Source organism: Octopus sinensis, linkage group LG13 (genome assembly GCF_006345805.1).
Source record: "Octopus sinensis linkage group LG13, ASM634580v1, whole genome shotgun sequence".
NCBI classification, from domain to species: Eukaryota; Metazoa; Mollusca; class Cephalopoda; order Octopoda; family Octopodidae; genus Octopus; species Octopus sinensis.
The window spans coordinates 48,824,106-48,840,117 of record NC_043009.1 but is presented as its reverse complement, the minus strand read 5'-3'; positions in this window follow the sequence as shown (position 1 = coordinate 48,840,117).

Genomic DNA, 16,012 nt, shown 5'->3' with positions numbered 1-16,012 from the left:
GTTCTAAAGATGTCAACAAATGTTCATTTTTGGAACTAGGTGACATTAGGCAATGTCATCGAAATGATTCCATTATTCAAACTCATGTCTCTTCCAAATTTGGTCATTGCTTAATTGCTATCTGCAGACCCTACCAACAAAGTATATCACGTTTAACATGTAATTTCTCAAAATCTGATAGCGATTATCTTTTAATCTAGTATTTAACTTCAGACTTGTCTGGTTGGGTTAGAACTACCAAGATTTAAAATCCTTAAAAATTAAGAGAAAGCAGGTAAGCAGAAACTTACATCGGTCACCTGGAAATGGCTGTAATATGACTGATGGTCGAGCAAAGTCCTACATCGGTCAGTTAACAGATGATATTGAACGTACTGGAGAGAAAATATAGCACGCTATGAAAATGATAGTGTGTGGATGAGAGTCAAGGGAATCTGAACAATTCGATTTGAAGTCATATATGCGTATGAATACGTATAGTTCTATATTTACATATATATCATGTATATGAGTGTGTGTGCGTATAGACATATATACATATAAATACACAGACACACGTACACACATATATATTTATATATATGTATATGAATTTATATATATTTGTCCGTATGTATATATATATATATAAATATATATACATACATACATACATACATACATACATACATACATACATTATATATATATATATATATATATATAGATCCCGGGTTGAGTCGGGGTTAACTACAGTAAATAAGGTACTCAATACATAGCAGAGTAATTAATTTATTTTATAGAAGGAGCTTCTACAGGACTAGAACTGTTTCATTCAAATGAAATCACCAGGAAGCTTCCTGATGATTTCATTTGAATGAAACAGTTCTAGTCCTGTAGAAGCTCCTTCTATAATATATATATATATTATATATATATATAATATATTATATATATATATATATGTGTGTGTGGGGGTGGGGGGTGTTTAAATTGTCGTAGCAGTGTTAGTCGATTTATATTGTTCGGTTGATCGAAGGCCGAATTACCTGCTCCTGAATTAACATGTAAGTGACTGACTTCTCCACAGACAGGTGTACACTAACGTCATTCACACTCAGAATTCTACCGACAAGGTGTGATAAAACTGAAGGTTTTGAAATAAAACAAGTTATCCAATTGGCTTCTAAGTAGCCTTCATTTATCAAGTTTCATTCTCCGGGTATCAGTGGACATGTGGCAATAGAAAATGAAATCTCTTCAAGATGCCACGCAACTACATGAAACCGGAAAACGCGAGAGTGTGAGACGAACGTCTTGAGTATTCGTTCACAATTCCCGGGAATTGATGAGAGGTAAGATGAAAATGCCCATGTCAGGAGATAGATGGGAAATACATTCATTTCGTCAGTCTATCATATATTTGGTTTTAGGTGATTGATGATTGAACTTTTTATGCATATATATATATATACAGTTGGCTTGACATTTACAGTTTGTGGTCTGATATAGCGTATTGTGTAAAATATATACTTAGTATGTTGCTAATAGTAGTGTCCAAAATGAGTAATATGATCAAATATTTTGTGCAATATATATATATATATATATATATATATATATATATATATATATATATATATATGCATATATACATATATATACATCTGTATGCATAAGTACGTATACATACGCATATATATATGTTGTGTGGATGTGTGTGGAGTGTGTGTTACATGTGTGCTTGTGCGTGTGTGTGAGAGTGAGAGAGAAAGATAGAGAGATTAAGTGGGTTTGCTAGGTTGAATGTGTACGTACCTATAAAATATACGCCAATACAGACCTACAATAGAAATAGTTATGATGCGAAGCAATTTCTTTTATATTGCTGTGTTTGGTTTCCCATAAGTTTATACACAGTCAAGAATAGAAGCACTTACATATAGAAACACATACATACATACATTTATTCACATTTACTTACACACACACACACACACATATATATATACTCACACATATATATTTATATATATGTGCTTATATCATAATGTGCAAAGATATATAATACATATACGTAATTACACAACGGCACATAGATGTAGATACATAGTCACACAACATATATACATGCATATCATTATAAAAATATCGATATGTATACATAATTAAACACATATATGCATATATATATATATATATATATATACATTCTTATTTACACAGACGGATGTATATATCTGATATTACACAAATAAATACATATATAGTTTACGTACATATATTAAAACACACACGCATACATAGTTACATCTCAATTGATGTTCAAACCTGAAAGAATGAATTCGTATGACCAAGAAGTTAGTGAACCATAGCGATGACATTAAAGCAGACAGAATGAAAAGCTAAGCAAAAACACAGCGAAAAACCAGTCAAAACCAGAAAAAAATACTTGGAATCAATAATAAACAGGATTTGGCAAACCGGAATATCTGATGTAACTAATTTTCTTCCATTAGTTCTTGCAACTGGTTTCTTATATTCATCATCTGACGCTGTTATATTTGGTCGTGGTCGTAGTGTTGTTGGTGATGCTGGTCGACGTGTTGGTGCTTTTCGTTGTGGTTGCAGTGAAAGACTATCTCCGTTCTTTTCCTTCCCCGTACCTCTCTGATAAACACACACTCATTTATATATATATATATATATATATATATATATATATATATATATATATATATATATATATATATATATATATATATATACATATGTATGTATGTATGTATGTATATGTATGTATGTATGTATATATATATATATATATATATATATATATATATATCTATATATATATATATATATATATACATATATACAAAGATATATATGTATACATATATATATTTATATATGCATACATATGTATAAACTACATACATATATATCTGTGTGTGTGTGTGTTTTCTGCTAAAATTTATTTTGCGATTCTAAATGAGAGGGAAGAATCTGTAATATAAAAGAGTAGAATAAAAAGGAAAAAAAAACTAATGAAAATAAAATTAATGAAGTAAAAGAAAAAAAATGAAAAAGTGACTATGGCTTTATTTAATTGAAAATAAAAATTCATTCCTCCCACAAAATTGAATTCAAAGTGGATATTCCGTGTTGATTCAACATATATATGTGAATATATGTATGTGTGTGTATATGTATATGTTTATTCGTATCTCTACATATATGCGTAAATACACTTGTGTATGTGTGTATATATAAATGTATATATGTTTATATATATATATATTATATATATATATATATTTATGTATTTAATAGGGGTGTATATGTATATATATGCATATATATATATATATATATATATATATATACATATATATCATGTCTATTATAGCTGTGTAGATATATATATATATGCATATATACATATACATATATATATATATATATATATATATATATATATATAATATATATATATATATATATATATATATAATATATATATATATAATATATATATATATATATATATATATATAATATATATATAATATATATATATACATATATATCATGTCTATTATAGCTATGCAGATATATATATGCATATATATATATGCACACACACATATATATATATATATATCATGTCTATTATAGCTATGTAGATATGTATGCATATATGTATGTATGTGCATATGTATCTAAGTGTGTACATCTGTGAGTGGGTATGTGTATGTGCGTGCGTGCGTGTGTTTGCGTGTGTAAATTGTATATTCTGGTAACAAAGTTTATTTGATGTATGTAGAATTTAAAAACCAAGTCGAACATTGGCTCGGTTAACAAATATAATATCAAGCTAATTTTTTCTCCATACTCTCGTTATTGTTAGCGTTATGTTATGTACTTCTTATTACTATTAAATGGTAAAATGGTAAATACAACAGACAAAATAATTTTTTTCTGCTTAATTCTATTGCCTTATGTTTTGAGTTCAATGACGTCCCGGTTTACTCTGACTTTCACTCCTCCAGGATTGATAAGATAAGATACCAGTCAAGAAACGAAACTGATAGTAACGACTAACATATTTGTTCCCAATCTATTGGCATTGTACCAATTGTAGAGTTGTAAATGTGGCGAACAAAATATTCTGTAATATTTAGCTCCATTGCCTTCTCATCAGATGTCAAATAATGTCGAAGTTAAGTCAGTCCTTTATCCTCCAAGGTGAAATAAAAATATCGATGTAGTCAATTAATATCTCCCACCAAAATTTCAGGTCTTATTCCTATTGTAGAAAAAATTATTATCTTTTCGGAGGTCGATAAAGTAAGATTCAAATGAACATTGTAAACGATCAATCCCTCACTCCGAAATTTGAGGGATTGATCTGCCTATAATAGAAAGGATTATTATTATTATTGGTATCAGCGATGCCTTTTCTCCTGCGGGTGTTATACTGACACTATATCAAAAAAGTGAGCCATATCCCATGGCCAAAGGTCCTTTGGCTCGTTTCTTCTTCAACTTTCTAATACTTTGCTTAGAATCCTTGCTGTTCCTAACAAGGCTATTTTCTGCAACTGTGCCGTCCTATTGGTAATTCCTAGCTTCTCAAGTCAAGCATCTAACATTTTACTATCTGCTCGCAGTGCGCCAACCACAATCGATACCACTTCAAAGTCCCTAATTGCCTATAGTCTCGTAAGTTCATTATTATTATTGAATGAGAGAGCAATTTATACCATCAAAGCGATACTGGGGTACAAATATACGAAGACCAATATACCCATCATGACTACTCGTCAGATAAGAGTAAACCAGGCATAAGCATCGCAACCAAATGTGTGCGACAGGATGACCGCAAATCAAGATAAACAACACATGACCTTACATATGGGGCTCAGGTAGAATTTTCTCCGGGTCAGGTAGCCTATCACACTGAAGAGGTCACTGAATAAGGATTACTTAGGGAGGATGAACAAAACACCCATGTTTCCAAGGGTGAATTAAAGGGACATGCTCAACTGTTTAAGGTCAAGCAAATGCCAAGTACAGCTGTGGTAGTGAGCAGAATATTTGCTGTAATCCATCTTTTATACAAGAACAAAGCATGTACATGCTAACATTTCCGATCAGAAGCTACAAGAGCCACTGCTTTTAAGAGGTTCAAGGCAGTCAATTGGCAGAATCGTTAGAGCGTAGTATCGAATGTATTGCAGTGTTTATTCCGGCTTCCTGAAGTTTGCTTTCAAATTTCCCAGAGGTCAACTTAGTATATATATCTATTTCAAGATCGATAATTAAAATACCAGTGCAAGGCAGTGGATAGCTAAATTTGTTCGAACGAAGGAGCAACTACTTGGTGCTATTATCGGCTTTTCTTAGCATTCTCTTAGCAATTTCTCTGACATCACTAATGTCAAGCTGTATCGACGATTTATTTTGATTAGCACCAAATCGATGATATATGCAGAGAACATATTTCGATGCGTGGTCACCTGTTGTATTTTCGTGAACAAAACACCCATGTTTCCAAGCGTGAATTAAAAGGACAGCCTGCACTTTGCTGATGGTCCTATCTAGTGCTACTCCATAGTCTCACAAGGGAATGTAGAAGATCTGATTTTTTTTTCTGATCAGGACTATGTAGTGTTTCCGTGACCGACCACAACGTCCCTAAGACTAGTGGAAGAGAAAGACAGAAAGGAAGCTTACGGTGTCCTCAAAACAGAGGCCTGCCCAGAAATTCTCCAATCAGAGTGCATCACAATACAAGCACCCAAATTCCTAAATGGTGGAGTTAAAATGGGCAATGGAGTATGTTTACCGTCCAAGCGGGCCTTGGCTAGAATTGAACTTATTATGCACAGATCAATAACAAATAACACACGGCATTTGATCTTAAATTTGTACCACTTCCCTCCTCTGTATTAATAATTTCCTGACGTCGAAATACAGAAAGTCACAGCTGACCCCGGTGGGATGTGAACTCAGGATGGTGAGGATTAGAACATATACTGTGTGGCAACCTGTCCTACACTTTACGTTTTTGGCAATCCGCCACCTAAATATGGACGATGTATCATATATTTCCTCTTTTAAATCGCAAAGGATTAGGCTAATATTGGAAAACAAAAAGAGAAATATACATAATTAAATAATAATAATAATAATAATAATATCTGCAGATATATCCTACAAACATTTACAAACCAGAGAATTGCAATGTTCTGGAATTGCTACGTTCTGGAAGTACCAATGTTTACCTATCATTAAGCTACTCTATCAATGTTTTTGAAGGAAATACTTATGTATTCTTTAATTAGGTGCAGGTATGCAGAGGATGACGGAAGCGTCCTCCTAACTTCCAGAATTTCTAGAAACAGCAACCGAATCACATTCGACGTTACAAGAAAACAGAGGACACGTCGGATAATGTAGTTATTACAGTCTGGAGTACATTAATAAGTGGTATAGCGGACTAAAAATGCGGCGAGTTGGCAGAATCGTTAACACGCCGAACTAAATGCTTAGCGGTATTTCGTTTGCCGTTATGTTGTGAGTTCAACTTCCGCCGAGGTCGACTTTGCCTTTCATCCTTTCGGGTTCGATAAATTAAGTACCAGTTACGTACTGGGGTCGATGTAATCGACTTAATACCTATGTCTGTCCTTGTTTGTCCCATCTATGTTTAGCCCCTTGCGGGCAATAAAGAAATAGGTATAGCCGACTAAGAAATATATATTGCCATTAAACGATATAGTAGCCATTTTTCACATGTCTATCGACCACATAAAGGCTCAGTGTTAGCTCGTGTTTCTATATGTTTGTTTCCAGCAGTTGTATATTGGAGCTGAAATTCTTATAAACGATGGGCACCGCTTGTTAAAATTTCTGTGTTTATGCTTTTGAAAGTTATGTATCCAAATATTATTAATTAATGCCACCACCTCACACACCACCGAAATGGTAATAAAGGAATTCTATTTGATTCTGTTGACAAATGAGATGTCGAATAATCAAGCTGTATAGAATTACGATGCAATATTGCAGACACGAAAATGCAAATGCAAATGCAATCCAATCTAACGCCTGCATGAAAAATCACACACACACACACACACACACACACTCACACACACTCACACACACACACACACACACAACACACACACACACGCACACACGCGCGCGCATGCATATATATATATGTTGTGTAAACAAACAAAAACAAAGAAGAGAACGTTAAAACTGCGAAGGAGGCGAACGACTATGGCGACTATAAATGCAGTGACGACGATGAAGATGACGACAACGACGACGACGATGATGAAGGCGATGTGTTATAATGGTTTATGATCAATAATCCACCTATATTTTTATCTGCACTGCAAATATGTATATAAATGTAAACACGCAAAATGGATTTTCTCAAAGAATTCGAGAAAATCATTTGTGAATTCTTGAAATTCAATCCATTAGCGGTAGACTTTAAAATATGCAAAACTTTCCATAAGTTTAACCTTTGTCTCTAGTCATTGTTCTCGGAATAGTATCAAAAGAATCTTTGTCTATTAATTAAAACCTGGCTTTTGATCTGTTACATTAATACGGAGGAAACAAATAAAAGATACATGCGTGTATACATATAAATGAGTTTACACTCGTACACTTACGTAATCTATGTGTATGTGTGTGGATACATACATATATGCATATATTACATACATTGTTTGTGTGTATATATATATATATATATAACACATATCAGATAATATATAATGTAGGTATATGTATATATATACATACATATATATATGTGTGTATATGTATATATATATATATATAAACACACATATACATATATATACATATATTTATATGTATATATATATATTATACATATATATATATTGTGTACATATTTATATTATGTATATGTATATATATATATATATATATTATATATATATATATATATATTATATATATATATATACATACATACATATATTTATATATACGTACATGTATATATATATATGTATATATATATATATTATATATACTATATCAACATATATATGTACTTGTGTACGCATATGTCTATATATACATATGTGTATGTATATAGTAAGTTCAGTACGTTTCTGTATATACGTGTGAGTGTGTTGTGTGTGAATGCGTGTGCTTGTGTGTGTGTATGAATATGTATATGTACATACATGTACATGTGTGAGCTTATATGTATGTAAATGTATGTATGCATATAATATGTGTGTTTATGAATGTTTGTGTGTTGATAATAGAAACAGCGAATCGCACTTGATAAAGTGTATTCATACGTGAGAAGATATAAATATGATTTCCGTCAGAAGTCGAACCCCCCACACTCACTTTGATGATTCTCATTGTAATGATAACTACATTACGTCACTGCGACAGTGACACACGTCACACACTATCGTCTTCGTATCAGAATTCATTGCAGATTTGCAAGTGTTCGATTCTGACCAAATCCAAATACACTTTTTATTTTTAATATTCGTTTGTGTATTAGCAAATGGCACTGGGGTAAAAAATCTAAACTTATATTTGCTATTTAACATCTTCGATATCAAGTAGGCAAAGACATATTTTTTTGTCCCGCTAATAACTGATATGAAACTGCGAAACGTTCGAGATGCAACAGCTGAAGGGTGATAGAGATTGTCCCAATACTAGGCCAGAACATTTTTTCTTTCATCTGAATGAATTGCAGTAATTTTCAAAGTCAGTGTTTTACACGCCTCCTACTTGGGTTTCCAAGCTGAGCCTCAATACTATCAGCCGCAGCAATTTTAACAGGCTCTGTCTGTCTGTCTCTCTCTCACCCTCTCTCTCACACACACACTTACACCTGCATGCACATAGCAAACAAACAGACACATACACACACACACATAGGTGCAGGCCTGGCTTTGTCATTAAGAATGTTTGCGGCTACGTCGCTTCGCGAACATCCACACTGCGTACATCTTTGGCATGTTGGCTTTATCATAGCCCATGATCAACATGAATTTTGTTGATAGAAGCCATGTGGGAGCTCATGGTATATACGTATATGTATGTATGCCTATGGTGCGTTCATGTTTGTGTTCGTCTCCTGTACCACATGGTAACTGGTTTTGTCTTATTCCTAGCAGCTTAGAAAAAGGGACCATTAGAATCAGTGCAGGGCTTAAAACAATGAGTATAGGATTCGATGTTTTCAAATAACCCCTTCATAGTGGTGCTCCAGCATTGTCGCACCCCAGTAAACGAAACATGTAACGGACAAAAGATATGCACACATGTATTGTGGAATTTAATTTTGAAAATAATTCTAAAGTGGGGTTGCTAGCAGAATGGTTCAAGCGTAGGAAAAATGACTTGCGGATTTGCTCCGGATTATGTTGTGAGTTCATATGCTGTCAAGGTCAACTTTGCTTTTCATCCCTCCAAATTCCATAGACTAAAGCCCTTTCTTCAGGGATCTTGGTTACTCTTACTCTTTTTTTTTTTACTTGTTTCAGTCCTTTGATTGTGGCCATGCTGGAGCACCGCCTTTAGTCGAGCAAATGGACCCCAAGACTCATTCTTTGTAAGCCCAGTACTTATTCTATCGTTCTCTTTTGCCGAACCGCTAAGTGACAGGGACGTAAACACACCAGCATCGGTTGTCAAGCAATGCTAGGGGGACAAACACAGACAGACAGACAGACACACACACACACACACACACACACACACACACACACCATATATATATATACATATATACGACAGGCTTCTTTCAGTTTCCGTCTACTAAATCCAATCACAAAGCATTGGTTGGCCCGGGGCTATAGCAGAAGACACTTGCCCAAGATGACACGCAGTGGGACTTAACCCGGAACCATGTGGTTGGTTAGCAAGCTACTTACCACTTCACAAAGTACGCTGACAAAGACTGGGTTTGAAACCACCGCATAAAGAACCGGAAGAACTGCTGCAAGGCATTTATTACCAAACCTATAACGATTCTGTTAGTTCTGCGCCCTACACCATCAGCACCATCAGCGCCCCACACACAGCAGCGAGATAAGTTTAATTTGTCAGTTGCATGGGGAGTGTGTGTTTGAGTGGGTGGTGACAGTGGTTTAGTAATTGAACATTCTTGAATCTTTGTTTTGTTTTGTTTTTAAAGATGGGTGAATATGAAACAATGATAATATCAAGTATTGGAATTTGTTGTGTTTAAAACGAATTAATTTGTTTATAGGGGAAAGGAGGGGCTTTTGCGGAGTAAAAGGGTTGGCAGGTCTGGGAATCATGAGTTTGTTAGCATGTATTAAAAGGGTTAAGAGAGAAACAGAGACGTGGGGCGGAAGAGTTGGGTATGTTACAAAAGGTAATTAATATTCGACAGGCAGAGTGATTTCGGAATGTGATTATGAAGAAGGTATGGATGGGGTAGAGAGGGTTGGAGAAACAGGGGCCGACAGGTATGTTAATATCAATATTAAAATCTACGTATATGTATATATATATACATACATACACATACATATCCATCTATATTTATATGCTTACTCCGGTATATATACATATATATATATATATATATATATATACATACATTTATGTGTGTGTATGCGTACATATGATTAAGAAACTGGCTTTGTAAACACGTCGTTTTTGGTTCACACCCACTACATAGCACCTTCGGCAGGTGTGGTCTTCTGTAGCTCCGGGCCAGCAGATGCCTTGTGAAGGAAGTCACACACACACACACACACAAACAAACACACACACACACACACACGCACAGTACAACACACACACATGCACACAAACACACACACACTCTTATATAAGTGTGTCCATTTATATCATTGTCTTCGTCTTTGTGTTTGTGTTTGCCCCTCACTACCGTTGGACAAAGGGTGTGGTCTTGTTTACATTACTGTTTCGGCAAAGGAGGGGGGTAGAATAAGTAACGGCTTTTAAAAGAGATAAGCGTTGACGTGAATCACTTAAAAGAACAAATCCTTCAAGAATATGCTCCAGCGTGACCGCAGTCTCATGAATGAAGCAACTAAAGCACATATGATAAATATGTATATATTAACCATAGATATTAGACACAAATGAAGTAATATTTATACAATTTCATCTTACAAAGTTACAAAGACCCCCTCCATAGGGACTTAAACCCACAATTTTGTCATTTTATCTAAGCAAAAACGAATACAGTTGTGCTCTTGGAAGCAGTAGGGTTACTCGAGCATAAATGTTGGGCATTATTTCTAATTCAATGGTGCAACAGTGTAACAGTTTGCTTTGACATACACTTACATTGGGATTTCAACAATGTGGTGCATAAATTGTCAAATAAAGGAGAGGCACCTTTGCTTGCAATCGCACACACACCTTCGTTTTGGGATCGCCATTACTTTATTATCTCCCCTCCTTTCTAGCTTTTCTCTGTGACAACCTCTGTCCGGCCATCGCCATGATTGACCGCTAGGCACTAAAGATTTTTTTATTCTCTCTGTGTTTATTTTCTCGTATTCCTTTCTGTTGAAGACTGTAGGCTCGAAACGTAAAAGACTTTCTCGCCTTCCCAAGTGTTAATCTAATAAATATGTTTGTTGTTTATACACCTGTCTTCGTTTTTGTGTTTTTTTTGTAAATTCTATGTATATATATATATACATATATGTATATATATGTATATACATACATATATGTATATATATATTTGTATATATATACATATATATATATACATATATATATATACATTAAATCCAATTTTATAGTAAAATATTATATAATATAATTCGAGACAAAACCACTATTTTAAAACCAAACAGGAAAGACTTAATCAATACATATGTATTAAGTCTTTCCTTGTTTGGTTTTAAAATAGTGGTTTTGTCTCGAATTATATTAATATATATATTATATATATATATATATTATATATATATATATATTATATATATATATATATAATATAATATATATATATATATATTTAACACCTATTTCTAAATTTCGGTATGTGGTGAAGCAATTTTACTGTAGCCTAATTTTTGTATAAGGTTACCGATAACGGTTCTTATAACATACTGAATTACTTAGTAAAATTATTAATTGATTAATTAATTTTACCCTTTATTATTATTCATAATGTAATATATATATATATATATATATATATATATATATATATCTGTGTGTATGAGTGTATCAAATCCTTATATGGCTGCGCCGTTTGGTAATAGCTTGCTTACTAATCACATAGTTCCTGGTTCAGTCCCACTGCGTGGCACCTTGGGCAAGTGTCTTCTACTATAGCCTCGGGCAGACCAAAGCCTTGTGAGATGATTTGATAGACGGAAACGGAAAGAATCCTGTCGTATATGTACATTCATATGTATATATATGTATGTATGTATGTGTACATGTTTGTGTGTTTATATTTGTCCCCCCCAACATCGCTTGTCAACCGATTCTGGTCTGTTTAAATCCTCGTAACTTAGCGGTTCGGAAAAAAAGACCGATAGAGTAAGTACAAGACTTCCAAATAATAAGTCCTGAGGTCGACTTGCTCGACTAAAGGTGGTGATGCAGTATGGCTGCAGTCAAATGACTGAAGCTCGTAAAAGAATAAAAGAATACATAACCACATGGTTCCGGGTTCAGTCCCACTGCATGGCATCTTGGGCAAGTGTCTTCTGCTATAGCCCCGGGCCGATCAATGCCTTGTGAGTGAATTTGTAGACGGAAACTGAAAGAAGCTGTCGTATATATGTATATATATATGTATGTGTGTGTGTTGTTTGTGTGTCTGTTTGTACCCCTAGCATTGCTTGACAACCGATGCTGGTGTGCTTCGTCCCCGTCATTAGCGGTTCGGCAAAAAGAGACCGATAGAATAAGTACTGGGCTTACAAAGAATAAGTCCCGGGGTCGATTTGGTCGACTAAAGGCGGTGCTCCAGCATAGCCGCAGTCAAATGACTGAAACAAGTAAAAGAGAGAGTATATATATACGTGGTCTGATCAATAAGAATCTGGAGTGTTGCCAATGTAACGAAGCTAAAGCACGCACAGTAAAGCAGGTTGTCATAGGCTGACCACAATATCTGCTGTGCATGCACACAAACGTCTAACGTTCTAGCACACATCTACTGTTTACAGCAGTACTTGGAAAGAACACGTGTAGCGTGTGATCGCCACACTGACTGTAACAAAGAAAGTTGAGCAGACAATATATATCAAAGTTTGCCGAAAGTTTGGCGAAACCAGCGCAGAATCCTACGCAAAGTTTCCAAAAAAATTTCATCGTCCTCGACACAATCAAGGACATCTTGTGCAACTGAATCCCGAGTGATACTTTTTCTTCTTTTTCTTTTTGGCTGAAAGCAGTTTTAGCGCAACTCGGCAGACACGCGTCTCATACCCGAAACTTCAGTGATAATGGATTGAACTGACCGGTAACTAATCTGCACATCCTCTGCCGACTCGTGGATGGTGAGTTGACGATTTTCTCGCAAAGGGAACATTACACGCTACACATGTTCGTTCCAAGTACAGCTGTTAACAGAGAAAGTGAGCTTGAGTTTTAAAAATTAGTGTGCATGTATACACACACATATGTGTGTGTGCATATGTGCAACATCGCCCGTTTTTCCGTCCTTGTTTCGTATACATTCGAAGCTTTTTTTCCAAGGAATCTAATGCTCTTAGCTTAGTTTTTCCTTGGGGTTGGCCAGATTGGAGCAATCTCAAGATTGATCAGCCGAAATTGCGAGGATTATCCGGTTCTTGACTGTAGATTAAAGGCTTCGAATGAGGATCAGACTTTGACGGGTCAAATTTAGGAGTAATCCTTGAGTCGCCGTTACGTTTCTCACCGTGGTCGATTGTAGTTTTCAAGAGTGTGCTCCAGCATGGTCGCAGTAAAATGGCTGAAACTGTAAAAGAATAAAAGACTGTATAAATATACAAATTTTTTTTTCCAGGGGTTTTATTCTGCAAATTTTGCAGACATGAAGAAAGAGCTGGTTTCTTTTCAGAAACAAGGACATCCCCTGACTATCTATGCGTACATACATGGATGTATGTATGAAGGTACAGAAGCATCTAAGCATGCATATATACATATATATTTGCATATACATACAAACATACACTCACATACGTACTCAGACACACACGGGTGTGGGTATAAATGCCGTTGCTTGTGTCTATCTTATTACATGTAAAATTTCTCGAATATTTTACATATTTTGTCAGTACCGTTTAATAGCTTCTAACTGTAATATTTTGATAAGGTATATATTATTTATATATTTATGTGTGTGAGTGTGTGTATGCGTGTATATATATATATATATATGTATGTATGTATCTATGTATTTCGTATGTATGAATGAATGTATATGCATGCGTATTTATAGCAGTGATTCAATGTCCTTCTTGACTCATTCGTATACGATATTCATATTCGCTTACGCTCGCATATTTTAATGAAGATGAAGCGATTTTCATATCTTCCATTACTATTACTCCTTCTAGTAAACTTCCTAAATGCAATAACAACGTTTCCTTTACCTCCACACGTTCATCTTCAGGATGATGCTACATCAGAATTTGAACTTCTTGCTGTTCACCATCATCAATATGGTATTTAATTCTGTTCGATATATATATACTCTTTTACTCTTTTACTTGTTTCAGTCATTTGACTGCGGCCATGCTGGAGCACCACTTTTAATCGAGCAACTCGATCCCGGGACTTATTCTTTTGTAAAGCCCAGTACTTATTCTATCGGTCTCTTTTGCCGAACCGCTAAGTAACGGAGACATAAACACACCAGCATCGGTTGTCAAGCAATGCTAGGGGGATAAACACAGACACACAAGCACACACACGCATATATATATACATACATATATACGACGGGCTTCTTTCAGTTTCCGTCTACCAAATCCACTCACAAGGCATTGGTCGGCCCGAGGCTATAGTAGAAGACACTTGCCGAAGGTGCCACGCAGTGGCACTGAACCCGGAACCATGTGGTTGGTAAACAAGCTACTTACCACATAGCCACTCCTGCGCCTATATATACTCTTTTTACTCTTTTACTCTTTTACTTGTTTCAATCATTTGACTGTGGCCATGCTGGAGCACCACCTTTAGTCGAGCAAAAAGACCCCAGGATTATTATCTAACAGATAAAACATGATACTCGATTTCAAAAGGGAATAAGAGCGTGTTCCATCCCCTGACAAGGACCTCATCAACTAAGTTCTTATATTAGATTTTTTCTTTAGCTAATGACAAATATCAAATCTGTTCACCCCATGTCGGCCATGGTGACTGTGTTTGTACTCCTGAAGAGCAAGAGCAAGTTGCCGGAGTGATGTTACTGATACCTCCTCTGGAAAGACAAGTGACCCTTCAGTTTCTCCAGTCTCAAGCTGGATGCGAAATACAAAACGGATCTCTTTGCCTTGGCTTTCATCTTCGGAACATTACCACCTTCCTTTAGAAATCTGACCCTTTCCGGTGATGGTTGCGGTGGTGATGATAGTGTTGTTGTTGTTGTTGGTGGTGGTGGTGGTGGCGGCGGCGGCGGCGGTGGTGTTGCCTGGTTTTCCACTTGGCAATTTTTAAAAGGACCTTGTCATGCCTCCATTTGTGTTGGCCATTCTCCCAGTGCCCAAGGGCATCCATGAAAATAGTTGCTTCCACAGGGCTTGAAGGGTAAGCCTTATTTTTTGCCCCATATTTTCTAGCCAAATAAAAGCAAGGTATTCATGTGAAGATATATAGACGTATATGCATACACACACACACACACACACACACATACACACACACATACACACACACACATGCACACACACATACACGCACACACACATGCACACACACACGTGCACATACTGACTCCGACACACATATACATATACTCATGCACAGACAT